The sequence below is a fragment of the Triticum urartu genome, chromosome 5 (assembly GCF_003073215.2).
Source record: "Triticum urartu cultivar G1812 chromosome 5, Tu2.1, whole genome shotgun sequence".
Classification (NCBI taxonomy): Eukaryota; Viridiplantae; Streptophyta; class Magnoliopsida; order Poales; family Poaceae; genus Triticum; species Triticum urartu.
Window position 1 is genome coordinate 63097116 of NC_053026.1, and position 16586 is coordinate 63113701.

The following is a 16586-nucleotide window of genomic DNA, read 5'->3' on the forward strand; positions in this document are numbered from 1 at the left end:
GCCTCCCCAAGGGTCACTTGGGGTGGGCTGAGAGCACTCCACTTGGCGCGCTCTCAGCCGCCACCATGTGTCGCGCTCTGCGCGCTTCCTTCATTTTTTTTATTTTTCCCGCACGCGTTTTTTTGCAGATGATTTTTTAGTTTCTGGCTTATCGGTTTTCCACCTATATTTCTTAGCTTTTCGACAAAAAAAATCATTTTTCTTTGCGTGAAAAAAATGCTTTTTTCCCTTTCGCGAGAGTCACGGATTTGCTTCCGCTAGAGGCATGGCTGTCTCTATCGGAAACGGAAAAATACATGTCTTCTTTTTTTTTCATTCTGTGAGAGGCACGGCCCTGCCTCTCGGAAATGAAAAAAAAACACGTTTTTTCTTCCATGAGAGGCACGGTTTTGCTTCCATGACAGGAACAATTTTACCTTTGCGAGAGGCACGACCGTGCCTCTCGGAAATGACAAAAAATGTGTTTTTTCTTTCGTAAGAGGCACGATTTTGCTTCTGCGAGAAGCATGCTCGTGCCTCTTGAAAAAGGCGAAAACGTTTTTTCTCTATTTTTCTCTTTTTGTTGGAGGCACGGTATTGCTTCCGCAAGTGTCACGGTTTTGCTTCCGCAAGTGTCACGGTTTTGCTTCCGCAAGAGGCATGACCGTTCCTATTAAAAACAAAAAAATGTGTTTTTTTCGTTTGTGACAGGCATGAATTTCCTTCCGTGAGAGGCATGGTCATGCCTCTTAGAAACGGCTTTCAAAAAGGAAAAAAAACATACTCCCAGTTAGTTTTTCTCATCCGGTGTTTTCGTGAAAAAAAAGTTCGCCAAAACCTATTAGCATGGGATCTAATTATGAAGATTTCAACGCGAGGAATCCTACGGTGAAAATGGTTCGAGATTTGGATGCGTGGTTTAAGAGATAAAACATTTTAAATAAATGAATCTATGAGAAAAAAGAATATTTTCAAATTGCGACAAATGATGCACATGTAGTGTGCAACTTGCCGCAACTCTGAGAAAGTGAAAGTGATCTTTGAAACAAGTGCTCATCATCTAGTGATTTCGGCACACCCCTCCAGTTAGCCTCAACTTCACGTCTTGACCCATTAGGCCAACTCCAATGCGCGACTTCAGATGAATGTTCATTTCATCCGTTTTTCGTCCGTATATGAGGGTGGCAATGGGGTCGTGTCCGTCCGGATTTGTGGATGCACTGGCCGTGCGCCCAACGCATGGCCGCAATTCGACCGCATACAATTTTTTCGCAAGTACATATCTTTTATTTTGTCATTGATTTTTGATACATGGAAGCACATCACCAAATTTTGACTAGAATAGCAAGACCAAAGAAACCAAGAACCACAAGAAGACATTTTAGAAGATAACTAACTTCTGCTCCCGTAAGTTGGATTAGTGCCTTCTCGATGCAGTCATTGTTGATCTGCGGAGGCTCGATCTTGCGTGCTTATTTCTTTTTCGAGTCTAAAGAAGTAGATGTTGCTTCCTCGAATCTAGTCTCATGTCTATCCTCTATTCTAACAACAAGTGCACTAGTCTCATCTCTAACCTCTATTCTAGCTAAAAGTGCACGAACATCTACTAAATTGCGCTCTATCAATATATCGATGTATTCTTCTTCTCAATACCAAAAGTTGCATCCATTCTACACAATAAAAATTGAAGTTAGTACAACTAGTCGAATCCAATAGCACAACCGAAGCTAAAGTAGCACATACCCCAATGTTTGAGCACTTGACGAACACCCATCCGGGATGTTCCAGCGTTGTAGACACGCGGCGCAAGACCTTTCTTGGGCAGTCGTCGCACTTTATGAGCGGCAACAGTGCGCCGACGAGCCTTTGGGCCAGCACCGAGCTCGGCCGACGGCCGTTCGCGTATCTGCCAGGAACCTCCGACGGTGTAGATCCGAACGACTAAAGCAGGAGTCAGTACCGGCATGCGGCCTTGCCGCCTTGCCGGGGCCTTCCGGCCCAGTGCCCGGCTAGTCCATGGCACGACGCGGTCCCTCCCGCAGCCGGGCGAGCTCAAGTCCGGCCGGATCCGCTCCAAATCCGATCGCCGGGTGTGCAAATCAAGTGCCGTGGTTGGGTAGCTCGGGGCGTCGTTGGCACGGGGGTTGCGACAAGGGTTGGGGCGAGTGCGCGACCGAGCTACACAGCGGCAATGGCGGCGGCGGCGATGGCGAGGGAAGAGAGTAGTAGGGGGTGCGGCTGGAGCGCCACGGGAGGGGGGAGGCATGTGCCACTGACGGGCGGTCCAAGGGAGGACATGGGCAGGCGCCACGCGCCGTCCACACATGTCCGTTCGGCTGCAAACTCGGCCCAAACTTGCACCGGGAATAGGTCAAAAGCGGACAGAAAACGACGGTCCGTTTGCGGCCACGCGTTGAAAAGCTTGCTTTGTTCGTTTACCCCCAAATGGACATGGACGGACATGACGGGGTGCGCGTTGGAGTTGGCCTTAGCCTAAACTTCACGTCTTTGACCCATTAGAGCATCTCCAACAGGCGCCGAACGCGCCGCGCGCTAAAAACTGCTTTGCCACGCGCCCATCGCCTGGTTTAGCGCGGCGCGCAGCGCTGGCTCCAGCAGCCGCGCTAAAATGCAGCGCGAGCGTGCCGCTCCAGCAGCGCGCAAAAAATGCAGCACGCGCGCTCATTCTAAAACATTTTTACATCAGAAGCATAGATAAAAAACGATAGATTGCATAGAAAAAAACGATACAAAGGTATTTTACATCGGTGCAACTAGATAGATAGTTCGAAAGCATAGATAGATAAAATTACGGTGCAACTAGATAGAAACTACTACAACCACTAGTAGAAAACGGACCATTAGTACCGGTTTGTAAGGGCCTTTAGTGCCGGTTATGGAACCGGCACTAAGGTTTCGGCACTAAAGGCTCCCCCCTTTAGTACCGGTTCGGCACGAACCGGTGCTAAAGTGCCACCATGTGGCGTGAGCTCGCGCCCTGGTACGGGGGACCTTTAGTACCGGTTGGTGTTACCAACCGGTACTAAAGGTTTTTTTTTGAATTTTTTTTTGAAAATTTTGGAAAAAAAATTTGATTTTTTTATTTTTAATTTTTCTGAATTATTTGATGATTTAGTCTCTAATCACCTCTCTTAACTGTTCAAGTGTGGATCACTCATTCCAAATCATCTAACTTCCCGACCGGTCACAGCCCGAGCACGCTTAACTTTCAGGTTCTATTCTCCTTCTTTTCCGAGTCTGCACTTGTTGTTTTCCTGACAATAGTAAAATGTCAATCCTATTAACCTTCAGGAATTTTGCTTGAGCATGAAGTGACACATTTCACTGTTTGAGTTTTGAAACTATTGTTTTAAAAACAATAATTATTTAGTAACACTAATATTTCTTGAATAATTAGTTTGACCATTGTTTGACCACAGTTTGACCAGATTTGACCAAAATTGAAATAACTAAAATAATTATTTAGTAACACTAATATTCTAGAATAATTAGTTTGACCATTGTTTGACCACAGTTTGCCCACTGTTTGAATATTTTTCAATTTTTTCCACTCTAGATCTTAAAAGCCCCGTAACTTTTTTTCTATTAGGTTTTTGAGGATTTTGCAAATGTTTAAGTTCCCCCTGTTAAATTCGGATGTAACTTTTCGAGTAGATGATTTTTCATATAAAAAACTTTTTCATCCGAGTTAGTATGCAAAAGTTATGCCCATTTTTACAAATTTCAGAGAGATTTTGCAAATAAAGTCAAAATTCACATTTGCAAATTTTCCCAACAACTAGACCACATATCACATGAGAAACTTATTTTCTTTTATTTTTTTGACATTTCCATTATTTTCTTTTATTTTTTTTAAAACTGAAAAGGCGATCCACCGGGGGGGTTTTTTTTTTTTTTTGAAATTTCCATTTTTTTTTTTTTTTTTTTTTAAAACGGAAAAGGGGGTCCCCCCGGGGGGGGGGGGGTGTAGAGTTTGAAAATGGGACCTTTAGTACCGGTTCGTGGCACGAACCGGTACTATAGGTTAGACCCCTTTAGTACCGGTTCATGGCACGAACCGGTACTAAAGGTTAGACCTTTAGTACCGGTTCGTGCCACGAACCGGTACTAAAGGTGATCGTGGGGCCTCGGCTTGACGCCAGCCTGCCACCACCCCTTTAGTGCCGGTTCGTGCCACGAACCGGTACTAAAGGTTCAACACGAACCGGCATTAATGCAAATCCGTTCGAACCGGCACTAATTGTACCATTAGTACCGGCTCAAATACAAACCGGCACTAATGTGCTTCACGTTTGACCCTTTTTCTACTAGTGAACATACATAGATAGAAACTACTTCAAGTCGCTACCATCATCATCCTCGTCGGTGTCGTCCGAGGTATCAAGCCACATGTCCAACCAACGTTCATCGTCTGCCGTGAAGATCGACCTCCCACCTGCTGCAACGATATCGGACTGCGCATTCGTCAATGCCTTCCGCCGTGCTCTTCCCCTTGTCTCGTGTGACCCACTGACCCAGTTTCAACTCGGAGAGAAATTGCTGCCACAATCAGATATCAAAGTTGTAGCAATCATCTATGCTGGCTTGAACACACGAATAAATAAAGAAAGGGCTAGAAGATGGGGATTTGGGAGAAGGAATAATACCTAGCAAAGTCGCCATGAGTAATTAGGGAACGATTCAATGAGAGGAGAACATGTGATACCAACCATGGGACTCATGCGCAGAACAGAGGAGATGATGATGAGCCGCGTGCCCAGATCAGCCTACCACAACAAAAGCTCATGGGCTAGATAGACAGAATACACCATGGTAAAAAATTACACTTTTGGAAGACTAAGCCATTGCCAAGTATGGTGTACCCGACCCTCTGCCACTGGCTACATGGCTAGTGAGATCAAGCCATCCACTATCTTGCATGCTAGTCTAGTAAGATGTGAGTCCATGATGTCTGCTACACAGTTTGTTCTTGTAGACTCATGTTGGGCCTCCAAGCACAGAGTTCTGCAGGATAGTAGCAAATTTCCCTCAAGTGGATGACCTAAGGTTTATCAATCCGTGGGAGGCGTAGGATGAAAATGGTCTCTCTCAAACAACCCTGCAACCAAATAATAAAAGGTCTCTTGTGTCCCCAACACACCAAATACAATGGTAAATTATATAGGTGCACTAGTTCGGCGAAGAGATGGTGATACAAGTGTAGTAATGATAGTAGATATTGATTTTTGTAATAGGAGCACTAAAAACAGCAAGGTAGCAATTGACAAAAGTGAGCACAAACGGTATTGCAATGCTTGAAAATGAGGCCTAGGGTACGTACTTTCGCTAGTGCAATCTCTCAACAATGCTAATCTAATTGGATCATATAACCATCCCTCAAAGTGTGATGAAGAATCACTCCAAATTTCTTATCTAGCGGAGAACATAAGAAGAAATTGTTTGTAGGGTACGAAACCACCTTAAAGTTATTCTTTCTATTCAATCTATTCAAGAGTTCGTCTTAAAATAATGCAAAGTTATTATTTCCGTTCGATCTATCTAAGAGTTCATACTAAAATAACACCATATGATATGCATCAACCAACTCTAATGTCACCTAGATACTCCAATGTCACCACAAGTATCCATGAGTTAATTATACGATACGCATCAAACATTTTTAGATTCATCATACTCGATCCAACACAAAGAACCTCAAAGAGTGCCCCAAGATTTCTACCGGAGAAATAAGGATGAATACGTGCATCAGCCCCTATGCATAGATTACCCCAGTGTCACCTCAGGAATTCGCGCGTTGAGTGCCAAAACATATATCAAGTGACTCAATATAATGCCCCATTGTCACCATGGGTATTCATATGCAAGACATACATCAAGTGCTCTCAAATCCATAAAAGTATTCAATCCGATAAAGCGAAATCTCAAAGGGAAAACTCAAACCAGAACAAGATAGAGAGGAGAAAATACCATACGATCCAACTATATTAACAAAGCCCGCGATGCATCAAGATCGTGCCATCAAGAATACGAGAGAGAGAGAGATTAAACACATAGCTACTGGTACAAACCCTCAGCCCCGAGGGTGGACTATTCCCTCTCATCATGGAGACCGCCGAGATGATGAAGATGGCCACCGGTGATGATTTCCCCCTCCGGGGGAGTGCCGAAACGGGGTCTAGATTGGTTTTCCATGGCTATAGAGGCTTGCGGCGACGGAACTTCTGATCTATCGACTCCTCTAGGATTTTTGGAATATTTGTAAATTTATAGGGTGAAGAGGCGATGCGGGAGGCCACCGAGGTGGGCGCAACCCACCTAGGCGTGCCTGGGCCTCCAGGCGCGCCCTGGTGGGTTGTGCCCCCCTCGAGCACTTCTTTGGTCCACTGCATGTCTTCTGGTCCAAAAAATCTCTGAAAAGTTTCATTGCGTTTGGACTCTATTTGGTATTGATTTTCTGCAAAGTAAAAAACAAGCAAAAAACCGCAAATGGCATTGGGCACTATGTCAATAGGTTAGTCTCAAAAAATGATATAAAGTTGCTATAAAATGATTGTAAAACATCCAATAATGATAATATAACAGCATGAATACTTCATAAATTATAGATACGTTGGAGACGTATCAGTCCACACATCACTTTCCAACAAGGGACTATTTAGAGCGTATGTAAGATCTCACAGACAAGACACATACTTGTCGACATGCATCATTGATATCGTCCAAGGACTATATGATTCATAAGCACATCGGAAATACCATCATGCATGATTGTCTCTAGGGAATGTCTCCAACATAACCATATTCGCACCAACCATCTCATGACACCACAAGGATAGCGTGTGAGGTTCTTCAACAATGACACCATTAGGAAGGGAGCGATGCTCAAGTGCTCTCGTCACCGGATTCGGCTACCAAAGCCAGATTCCGACAAATCCGAGGATATCCGAGCAATGGCTTCAACAAGGTAGTGACACAAAAACATCATCATTGCCAGGTACATCCAACTTCGATTAGACCTAGGTTTTCTTCTAGGAGCTCGAGATTGGGTGAACGAGTAGCATCACCCTCTAAGTCAATCATGTGTTCCCGCCACCACTTCTCTGTGATCCCAACAGTTGCATGCGACCGCCCGCCGCCGCGCAGAACCATATCCTCTACATCAAGCCGTTGTCTAGATATTGCATCTCACCGCCGAGGGTAAACATTGGATCTGGAAGGAGAAACCCTCACAAAAACCTTTTGGTGGTCACTGTAATCGGCAGTGAGGCTGCCGACTTCATCGAAGTGGTCTCCCGACGGAAGAACAAGGATATTGAAGCAGACCAGCGCCGATTGGACTATCACGAGGAGAGAGCCCTTTAAGGCTCGTTGGCCCCTGGGCGAATCTTCTTTGCTAGCATCACTAGCGGCCCCCTGGCGAGCCGGTGGCCACCTCCACTAGTGATGAGAGAGAGAGAGAGAGGAAGCGGGGGGAGGGCCAGTGGCGGCCAAGGGTTTTAGTTACGCCCATGCTAATCCTACCTTTTCTTCTTAACGAAAAGACAACACTTGTGCTAGTTGCTTAAAAAAGATTATGTTATGGTAGTTGAAAGAGTTTACTTTGGGAGACAATGTTTGCAAACTTGCAACTCATGGACTTCTTGTTGATCCTTCATGTAAACATGGTTTCTTGGGCACTGGTACTGGAGAGCATTTGTAGCACACAGGTGCGGGGGCATGCAACCCACTTTTTCATTTGGCTTTTGATTTTCAATCTTTCATATCTTTTGAACCAAAAGTCCAAATTAAGTTTTGTTTGCATATCCGTATTTCTAGTGATGAGGACTTTCAAATGGGATCCATTTTGATGAGTTTTGAAAACTTCATTAAGTTTCAACCTCTGAAAATTACTATGAGCAACCGGCAAAATCATATATTTCAGAACCTGGAAATGACATAATTGTAGGTAAGTTTCAACTCTGAAACTTGGTATGGGTGACTGACCAAATCAGAAGTTATAGAACATGTGACTAGCAAAATTGTAAGTTTCAGTTTCTAAAACTTAAAACTTGTTGTGTCATCATGTGGGATCCATCGACTTTGCGGATTGCGAGTCAATCGGGCGGATGACACAGTTGGGCAGGTGTGTGCCCCCACGCCTGTGTGCCCGTGCGAATTTCTGCACTTGCTACTTCAAGTCTATGTATATGCTTCTGACACTCACTTGCATGGCATTCCATGAGACTTTCAGGTTGAGTGAGGGTTGGCACCGTCATCCTTCAGCTGAGTTCAGAAAACCATTTGTCTTCCTGAATGAAAAGGTTTTTAAAATAACAAAGACAAATCAAAAAGCATAACAACTTCGCTGAGAGCTTGGTTGTTGTAGGATTCACTATACACTTGCGCCCGTCAACTTTCAGCTCCCATGTGTACACATCTTGAATGACCCCATGGCAACCGCATTTTTGGCCCACAAGCCTTTGAAATTACGCGTGTATTGATGCGCTACAAAAGTAGGACCCCATCAACATCACACATTCACTCTCTTGTGGCATTGTCAATCTCACTAACATTTTTGTTTTGGTCTACCAAGTTGTTGATCCACCAGACTATCCATGCCACCCACCTTGTATATCTAACACCAGTCCAAATTCTTTGGCTATGCTCTTTCTCCTGTTTACAGCGTATCAGCCCAACACATCTATGTGCATTACTGGACACCGCGTAGATGCATGATATTTGCGTGACACACTCTAGGTTCCTTCTAACCTTATGCACTCGTCATCCATCGTTGTTGTACACACTCTAATCCCTCTCAACAAACTTTCCCACCCGTAAAAGAAATGTTTTGGATAAGGCTGACCCCAATAGATACCCTCTCCACATTTTTTCTTGCTGCAACTTACTAGTAGACCCGTCTTCTTTTTTTGAGGGGAAACAACCGAAAATATTCGTCTATAAGGTTTGTAGTCATAGAAAAATTTCCTGTGTGTCTTTTCCTTTCCCTCACCCAAATGCGACTAGGGGAAAGTTCTCCTTTCCTCCAAGATCCACCGAACAGCTTGTGGATTCTTCTCTCCCCTATTTGTTGCTCCAGAGATAGGTGGCGGGGAGGGGAATCCCGGTGCCTCATCTCGTATAGTAATTTAGGTTAGGCCTTTGTAGTCCTCGCATTAGTGGTGCTCAGACGGATGGAGGCGCTTTATCTTCTAGTTAGTCTTTCGGGCTTCGACCCTCTCGGATTCGTCCATCAGGATGAACTACACGAAGCTCCGACATAGATTCCTGTCATCTCCTTGAGGCAGTGGCATTAGACTCACGATGACTCCTTTTCTACTCATCGGTTCTTGTTTTCTTAGGGAATTCTACTCGCCGGATAATTCTTTGCGAAAGCAACTAATCAAAGGGTGCTCCCAGCGGGTGGAACTTTTCATCAAAGGGTGCTCCCAATGGGTGGCACTTTTCCTTCTTTGGGCAGCACTTCAGCGGGCCATGTGGAGCGTCCCAACACTACTATGTGTTGTGCTAGACTATTCTTTCATGACTTTTTGTTCACTTTTTTGTTTTTAGTTTTTTCTAGTTTTTTCATGGAACACAAGTGTGTTTCCGCACGGGGTAGATGTGTGCATCACGCAGGAGGACGATTGTATTACACCCCCTACGGGATTGTTAGTATTAGTTGAGAGCACGAGTTAGTTCATATTACTAGCACAGTTTGGTGTAGTTTGGGAGCACACATGTTAGTACTAGTAGGAAGCAGGCCCATACCACAAGCATGTGCAAGGTGTGCAACCGCACAAGGCCCGAAAATCAGTGGGGCCCCGAATTTTTCATTAAGTAGTATATTGTGCCTAATTTTACATTTCGCATTGGGCCTCTGAATTATTTGGTATGTCCTTGGTTGGAAGCATAAGTTCGGGAGCACATGTTCATACAAGGTGAAAGTACAAGTGAGTTCGAGTTGGAGCACATGTTTTTTCTTCCTTTGATCATAAGAACTTTATTCATCAAATAATAGTAAGGTCATTTACATAGTGATGAATCATAAAGTCAAGGACATTGGATTCCCAAGATTCAGACTTATTAATGCTAAAATAGTGTTTTTCCAATCAATCTGCTATCATATTTGCTTCTCTGCTACAGTGGACAAAACTGATGCTAGCAAACTCCATGGACATGATAGATCACTCTGCTATGATTGGAACATCAGTTCCCATATAAGCATTTGGATCAGAGATGTCCTCCAATGCCACCATACTGTCAGACTCGATGATAAGTTTAGTGCAACCCAATTTTTCTTCCAGGATCAAACCACTATGGACAGCCATAACTTCCGCTGAATATGCACTAGAAACATGGGGTATCAGACATGTCTCTGTTGCCAGAAAATTACCTCAATCATCTCGAGCTATCGCTCCGCAGGCTCATGTCTTAATTTTCCACATGAAAGGATGCATCAACATTGACTTTAACATCTCCCTCGCTTGGCTTCTTCCAGCTATGATTGATCTTGCGCATATGTTGGTTTGGACTATAAGCTCGAACAAAATTTGTAGCTAGAAGCCGTATAGACATGGATGATTGTTCTACTTACATGCTTGACTCTCTTTTGGTAGATTGGCGCCTCTGCCACCAAATGAACCACATAGCGACCAAAATTAGTTCGGCTATTGGTATTTCATGCATCATAGTGCAAAGTCGGACCAAAATCTCTAGGTTGATTGATCCCGAGTGGTCTTGCCGCACAACCATATCAATTTCATCATTAAGACCCAACTAGGTCCAAACCTATAATGCCCGGGAACATGTGAACAAGCAGTGTTGAATGTCCTCAAGTCCGAGCTTACCAAATGGGCATTGAGGAATCAGTGGAATATGTCTGCTTGCTAGCACTCGATAGCATGGTAAAACTCCCTTAAGAACTTTCCAACCAAAATATTTAATCTTTCCCGGGAGGCGAAGTTGCCATAACTCCTTCCAAATTGTATTCAGATGAATACTACCTGGCAGTTTGAGATTAGTAATGGCATCCAAACTAATGATCAAACTCCACATGGTAGGCTGACCGGACTGTGAAAGTTCTGGACCTAGTATAGTGCCAAGCTACAAAGTCATCAAGAGCTTCAACATTAAGAGGGATCTGCAATATTTTGTTAACATCCATGGGTGAAAAGACACTCCATATAAGCTCCTCGTCCCACTGTCCAGTATGGGGGTCAATGATTTCTTCCATCTTTGTTAACATTATTCCTCATCTGGGGGTGGTCAATTTCCTTGACTCACTATATGGGATCCAAGAGTCATCCCAAATGTTTATGTGTGAACCAAAGCCCACTCGCCATATACAACCCCTTTTGAAGGTCTGAATTCCTGCTACAATGCTTTGCCACATACTCGATGACCCTTTCTTTGGTCCTGCCTTTAGGATATCACCATTAGGATGATATTTAGCACTCAACACTCGTGCACACAAAGAGTCAGGATTCTAGAGAAGTCGGCAACACTATTTTGTTAACATAGCAAACTTAAAGTCATGAAGGTCTCTAAACCCCATACCACCTTTCTTCTTCAGAACACACATCTTCCACTATGCAAACCAGTGCATTTTCTTCTTCTCTTCTTCATCTCCCCACCAAAACCTCGACATCTCATCAGTGATTGATTTACATATTCCTTTAGGAAACTTGAAATCAGACATAACATAAGATGGAATTGCTTGTGCCATTGATTTTAACATAATCTATTTACCTTGAACTGTTAGAATCTTTTCTTTCCATCCCTTCTGCATCTGGCATACTATGTCAACCAGATGGCTGAAAACGGTCACTACGGTCCACGCCAACCATGTTAGGTATGCCCATATACTTTTCTAACAGAGCTTCAATTAAAATATCCAATATTCCACAAACACTCTCTCTATTTGTAACTCAAGAATTAGGACTGAGAAAATACTGGATTTTGGTGTACTTACACGCTGACCTAAACTAGAGCAGTATGTGTCTAGAACCCTCTTCAAGGTATTTGCATTATGATTAGTCGCTTTCATCAAAATCAGTGAGTCATCAGCAACAAGAAGATGAGAGATAGAAGGTGCATTTCTAGATACTTTTATACCTTCAATTCCACCACTGTCTTCCTCGTGAGCCAGCATGCTAGAAAGACCTTCAAAACAAATAAAAAATAGATAAGGGGATATTGGGCCCCCTGCCTCAGACCCCTTGTTGGTGTGAACTCCTCAGTTTTTGCGTCATTGAACCTAATTCTATAGCTCACAAAAGAAACACACTAACTCCACCCATTGTGACTGAAAACCCAATTTTAACATCATTTGTTTCAAGAAGCTGCATTCTACTCTGTCATATCCTTTAGCATATCCAATTTCATAGCACAAACTCCATTAGAGCCATGTGTCTTCTTAATCGCATGAAAACACTCATAAGCTACCAGCACATTATCAGTAATTAACCCGCCTCCGAAAAGAGCACTCTATGTTGGAGATATCACCTCAGGTAGGATCTTCTTTAGTCTATTGGCCAACATCTTAGAGATAATCTTATAAACCACATTAGACAAACTAATGGGTCAGAACTGGGTTATTACCTCGGGGCTATCCACCTTAGGAATAAGCACAACATTCGTGGAGTTCCACCCCTCAGGATTGGTTTTGTTATTGCTCGCCTCAAGGACTTCTTTGGATAGCTCATCTCCTACAAATTAACATGGAACTGGATATCTTAACGCGAGGAACGTTTTTTTTCATAATTTCAATGCACGATTTAAGAGATATTAAAAAATGAATATAAAAAATCACAAACAAAATCTCCTATCTCTCATGAAAAGAAAACCATTAAATCTTTTATCACCATGAGAGAAGATAGGGGAGTGACCTTTGTGAAGGTACCTGTAACCACATAACTAGTTCTTTTTTAGAAAAAAAAAACTACTTAAACAGTGATTTCAATTGCTTGCGCCTGTCCTTTGGTCGAAATCTCTCGGGCATCTGCTCGCCTGGCAGCTCCTCCGGCACCTCCTCCGCTTGCTTGAGGCACGTCGCGCTATGACCCACGCTTCCTGGACTACTAGCCTGCAAAAATCACTAGTTAAGGGGTACCCTTTGTAAAGGTCACTCCCCCCTCCTCTGGTGGGGACAATGTTGACTTACAGCTTGGGAATTTTGGTGGGTTCTCTTCCACGCACTGGATGTATGGATGTTTGTGCTTCTTTTTTGTACATTTGTTTTTTCTAAACGTTTTTATCTCCATGCGTCCAAATGACGAACCGTTTTCACCATTGTATTTCTCGTGTCAAGATCTTCGAATATAGATCCCATGTTGATAGGTTCTGACGAACTTTCTTTTGGGAAATACTTGTGTTTTCAGCAAGTAGTAACTTGTGCTTCAAAGATGTATTAACCCGTGCTTCCAAATAAACTAATTTATGATTCCATGGGGGGGGTGTTCCACGGGTAAGCACACATGACCTTGAAGCACGGAAACACAATTGTGTTTCATGTGGAAACCAAAAAATCAGGAAGCAAAAGAAGAAACGAAGACCATAAAAACTAGAAATCGAGAAAAATGGAAACCCAAAAACATTGAAACCAGAAACTGAGGAAAAACCAAAAACAGGAAATACCAGAAACAAACAAATAATATAAAACTAAGATAAAACTGCGGAAGCCTGTTTGTCCTTCACTTTTTTGGGGAAAGCGCAACATAGTTTGTGTTTCACGCGGAAGCACATTGTGCTTGACGCGAAAGCACAATTGTGCTTCACCCTTTGAGAAGCACGATTTGTGTAACAACTGTGCTTCATGCAAAGGCACATCTACACTTTACTATTTTTGGAAGCACAACTGTTCTTCACCCTCGGAAAAGACAAAGTGACAAAACATATCAAAGAAATAAAAAATCAAGAAAAATAAAAATCATTAAAAAAAAGATCATGATAACAAAAAACCGAAATACCCGAAACATCCCCTATAAAACCATGCACGGCGCATGGATGGCACTGGGACGCGCGCTCCTGCATACGAAAAGTGTCTTCTGGGACACCCAACCAGGGGGTGCCCGCTAATCAGTTACCTATAGTCTATATGTGCCATCTAAGTCATCTCCTGGGGAAATCCTCGGCCATGCCATGCCAAGCCTGCTGTTGTTGCACAAGATCAACTAATTGGGCCACCCCTTATTGGGTCACTCCCTCCGCGAAAGTGCTCCAGCGGCTTCACATGGTGCACCCTACGCTGCCATGATGTCGTTTGCTGGACACTTTCCCATAGGGATATTTTTCAGGGTGAGGGGGTGGGTTGGATTTTTATTTTATTTTAAAATCTTTTTTCTTGTTTTCCTAGTTTTTTATCATGTTACTTGTTATTTCCTTCATGTTTCCTTGTCTTTCCTGATTTTCGTCTATTAAGAGCATGTGTGTGTTGTGCTTCGCATGGAGCACAAGTACGCTTCAAGCGGGAGCACATAGTTCTTTTGTGGAGCACAGATGCGCTTTATGGAGGAGCACAAATGTGCTTCATCCCGTGGGAGCACAACGTAGTTTCATTTAGGAGCATGACTTAGTATGATTTGGAAGCATATGTTAGTCATTTTGGGGGCATAATGTTTGCCCGAGAATAAGTTTATTGAAATATGTTAATATGGGCTCTGGTTTTTAAGATCTCAACACGAGGAACTCAATGATGTAAACGGTTCATGATTTGAGCGCACAGTTGAAGAGATAAATCATTTTGAAAAATTAATTTAGGACAAAAAAGCACAAATTTATGGGAAGAAATCTTATCAAAACTCTCAGATTACCACAAATCACCGCATATGCGTCACTAGCCATCATTAGGGAAAATGTAACTAACTTAGAGATATCCCAGGTTAGGGGTACCTTTTAGCGGGACCTCCTATTCCACGACCTACGCGGGGAGTAGCAAGAAAACGCGCACCCTCCCTCCCCCAACGCTGAATTAGGCCAGCCCAACTAGAATAGCGAGGGCTATCGAGCTTGCCTGATGTTTTTTTATTCATTTTCCAACATTTTTGTTTTTTGCAGAAACAATGATTTTTGTCATCTTTTTATACTTTGTCTTCTTTTGTATTAATATATTTCTCAATTCAAAAATATTCTTAAAACTCGGGAAAAACTGAATTTAAAAAATGTTCGGGAATTTAAGAAGTTGTTCCAAAATTCAAAAATGTCTTCAGATTTAGAAAATGTTCGTGAATTCAAAAACATGTTCCCAAATTTCAAGAAATATTCGCCAATTCAAAAAATGTTAAGGTATTCATAAAATGTTCGCAATTGTAAAAAATTGTTCTCGGAGTTCAAAAAGTGTTTAAGAACTTGAAAAGTGTCTCAATTTCAAAATGTTTCTGAACTTCAAAAAGTCTTAACAAATATCTGAAACTGTTCATCGATTCAACAAATGTTTGTGAATTTCAATAATTCTTCCCGAATTGCAAAATATGTTCACCACTTCAACAACTATTCAAATTTGAAAACATTTCACAAATGTAAAAAAATATTCATTAATTTATGAGATGTTCATCAATTTAGAAAATGTTAATGAATTTCAAAAGATCATTCATGAGTTTAAATTTTTTTTCCCGAATTTTAAAAGAAAATGTTTCTGAACTTCAAAAAGTCTTAACAAATATCTGAAACTGTTCATCGATTCAACAAATGTTTGTGAATTTCAATAATTCTTCCCGAATTGCAAAATATGTTCACCACTTCAACAACTATTCAAATTTGAAAACATTTCACAAATGTAAAAAAATATTCATTAATTTATGAGATGTTCATCAATTTAGAAAATGTTAATGAATTTCAAAAGATCATTCATGAGTTTAAATTTTTTTTCCCGAATTTTAAAAGAAAATGTTTCTGAACTTCAAAAAGTCTTAACAAATATCTGAAACTGTTCATCGATTCAACAAATGTTTGTGAATTTCAATAATTCTTCCCGAATTGCAAAATATGTTTAAAATTAGAAAACAATTGCGAATTTGGAAGAAGAAAAAGGAAATAAAATAAGAAAGTGAAATAAAATTCATAAAAGATAAATGGATAAAGAAAAATAAAGAGAAAACTGCAGAAAACAAAGGAAAAAAAATGCAAATTTGGAAAAGAAAAAGGAAACAAACTAAAATAAAAATAAAAATCATAAAAGAAAAATGAGTAAAAGAAATAAAGAGAAAACTGGGGAAAAATAAATCTTTCACGCTCTCACGTTGTTGTCTGCTTGGGAACAAACCTCATGCCGCTGAACGCCACCGGGAGAGCTTTCGTGCAGGGTGCTATTTTAAATGGGCCGGCCTATTCCCTGGCCTCAGCACGAGCTAGTACTAAAAATTCCAAAAAATTAAGCTGTATCGAGGAATCTAACAGGGGACCTCCTATATGCCGCTAACTGCGGCAAGAGGTTGACGTTTCGCACAGGGCGGCTCATGTGAGCCGGCCCATTTGCAGGTGTAGTGGCACCACATGATCGACCTAATGCCTCAGGAACTAAGTGACCGCAGCAAAACATAAATATAGCTCTTTGTAGGGGATCGAACCAAGGAGCTCTTGCTCGTTAACAACGTCACTACCCACCATAACTA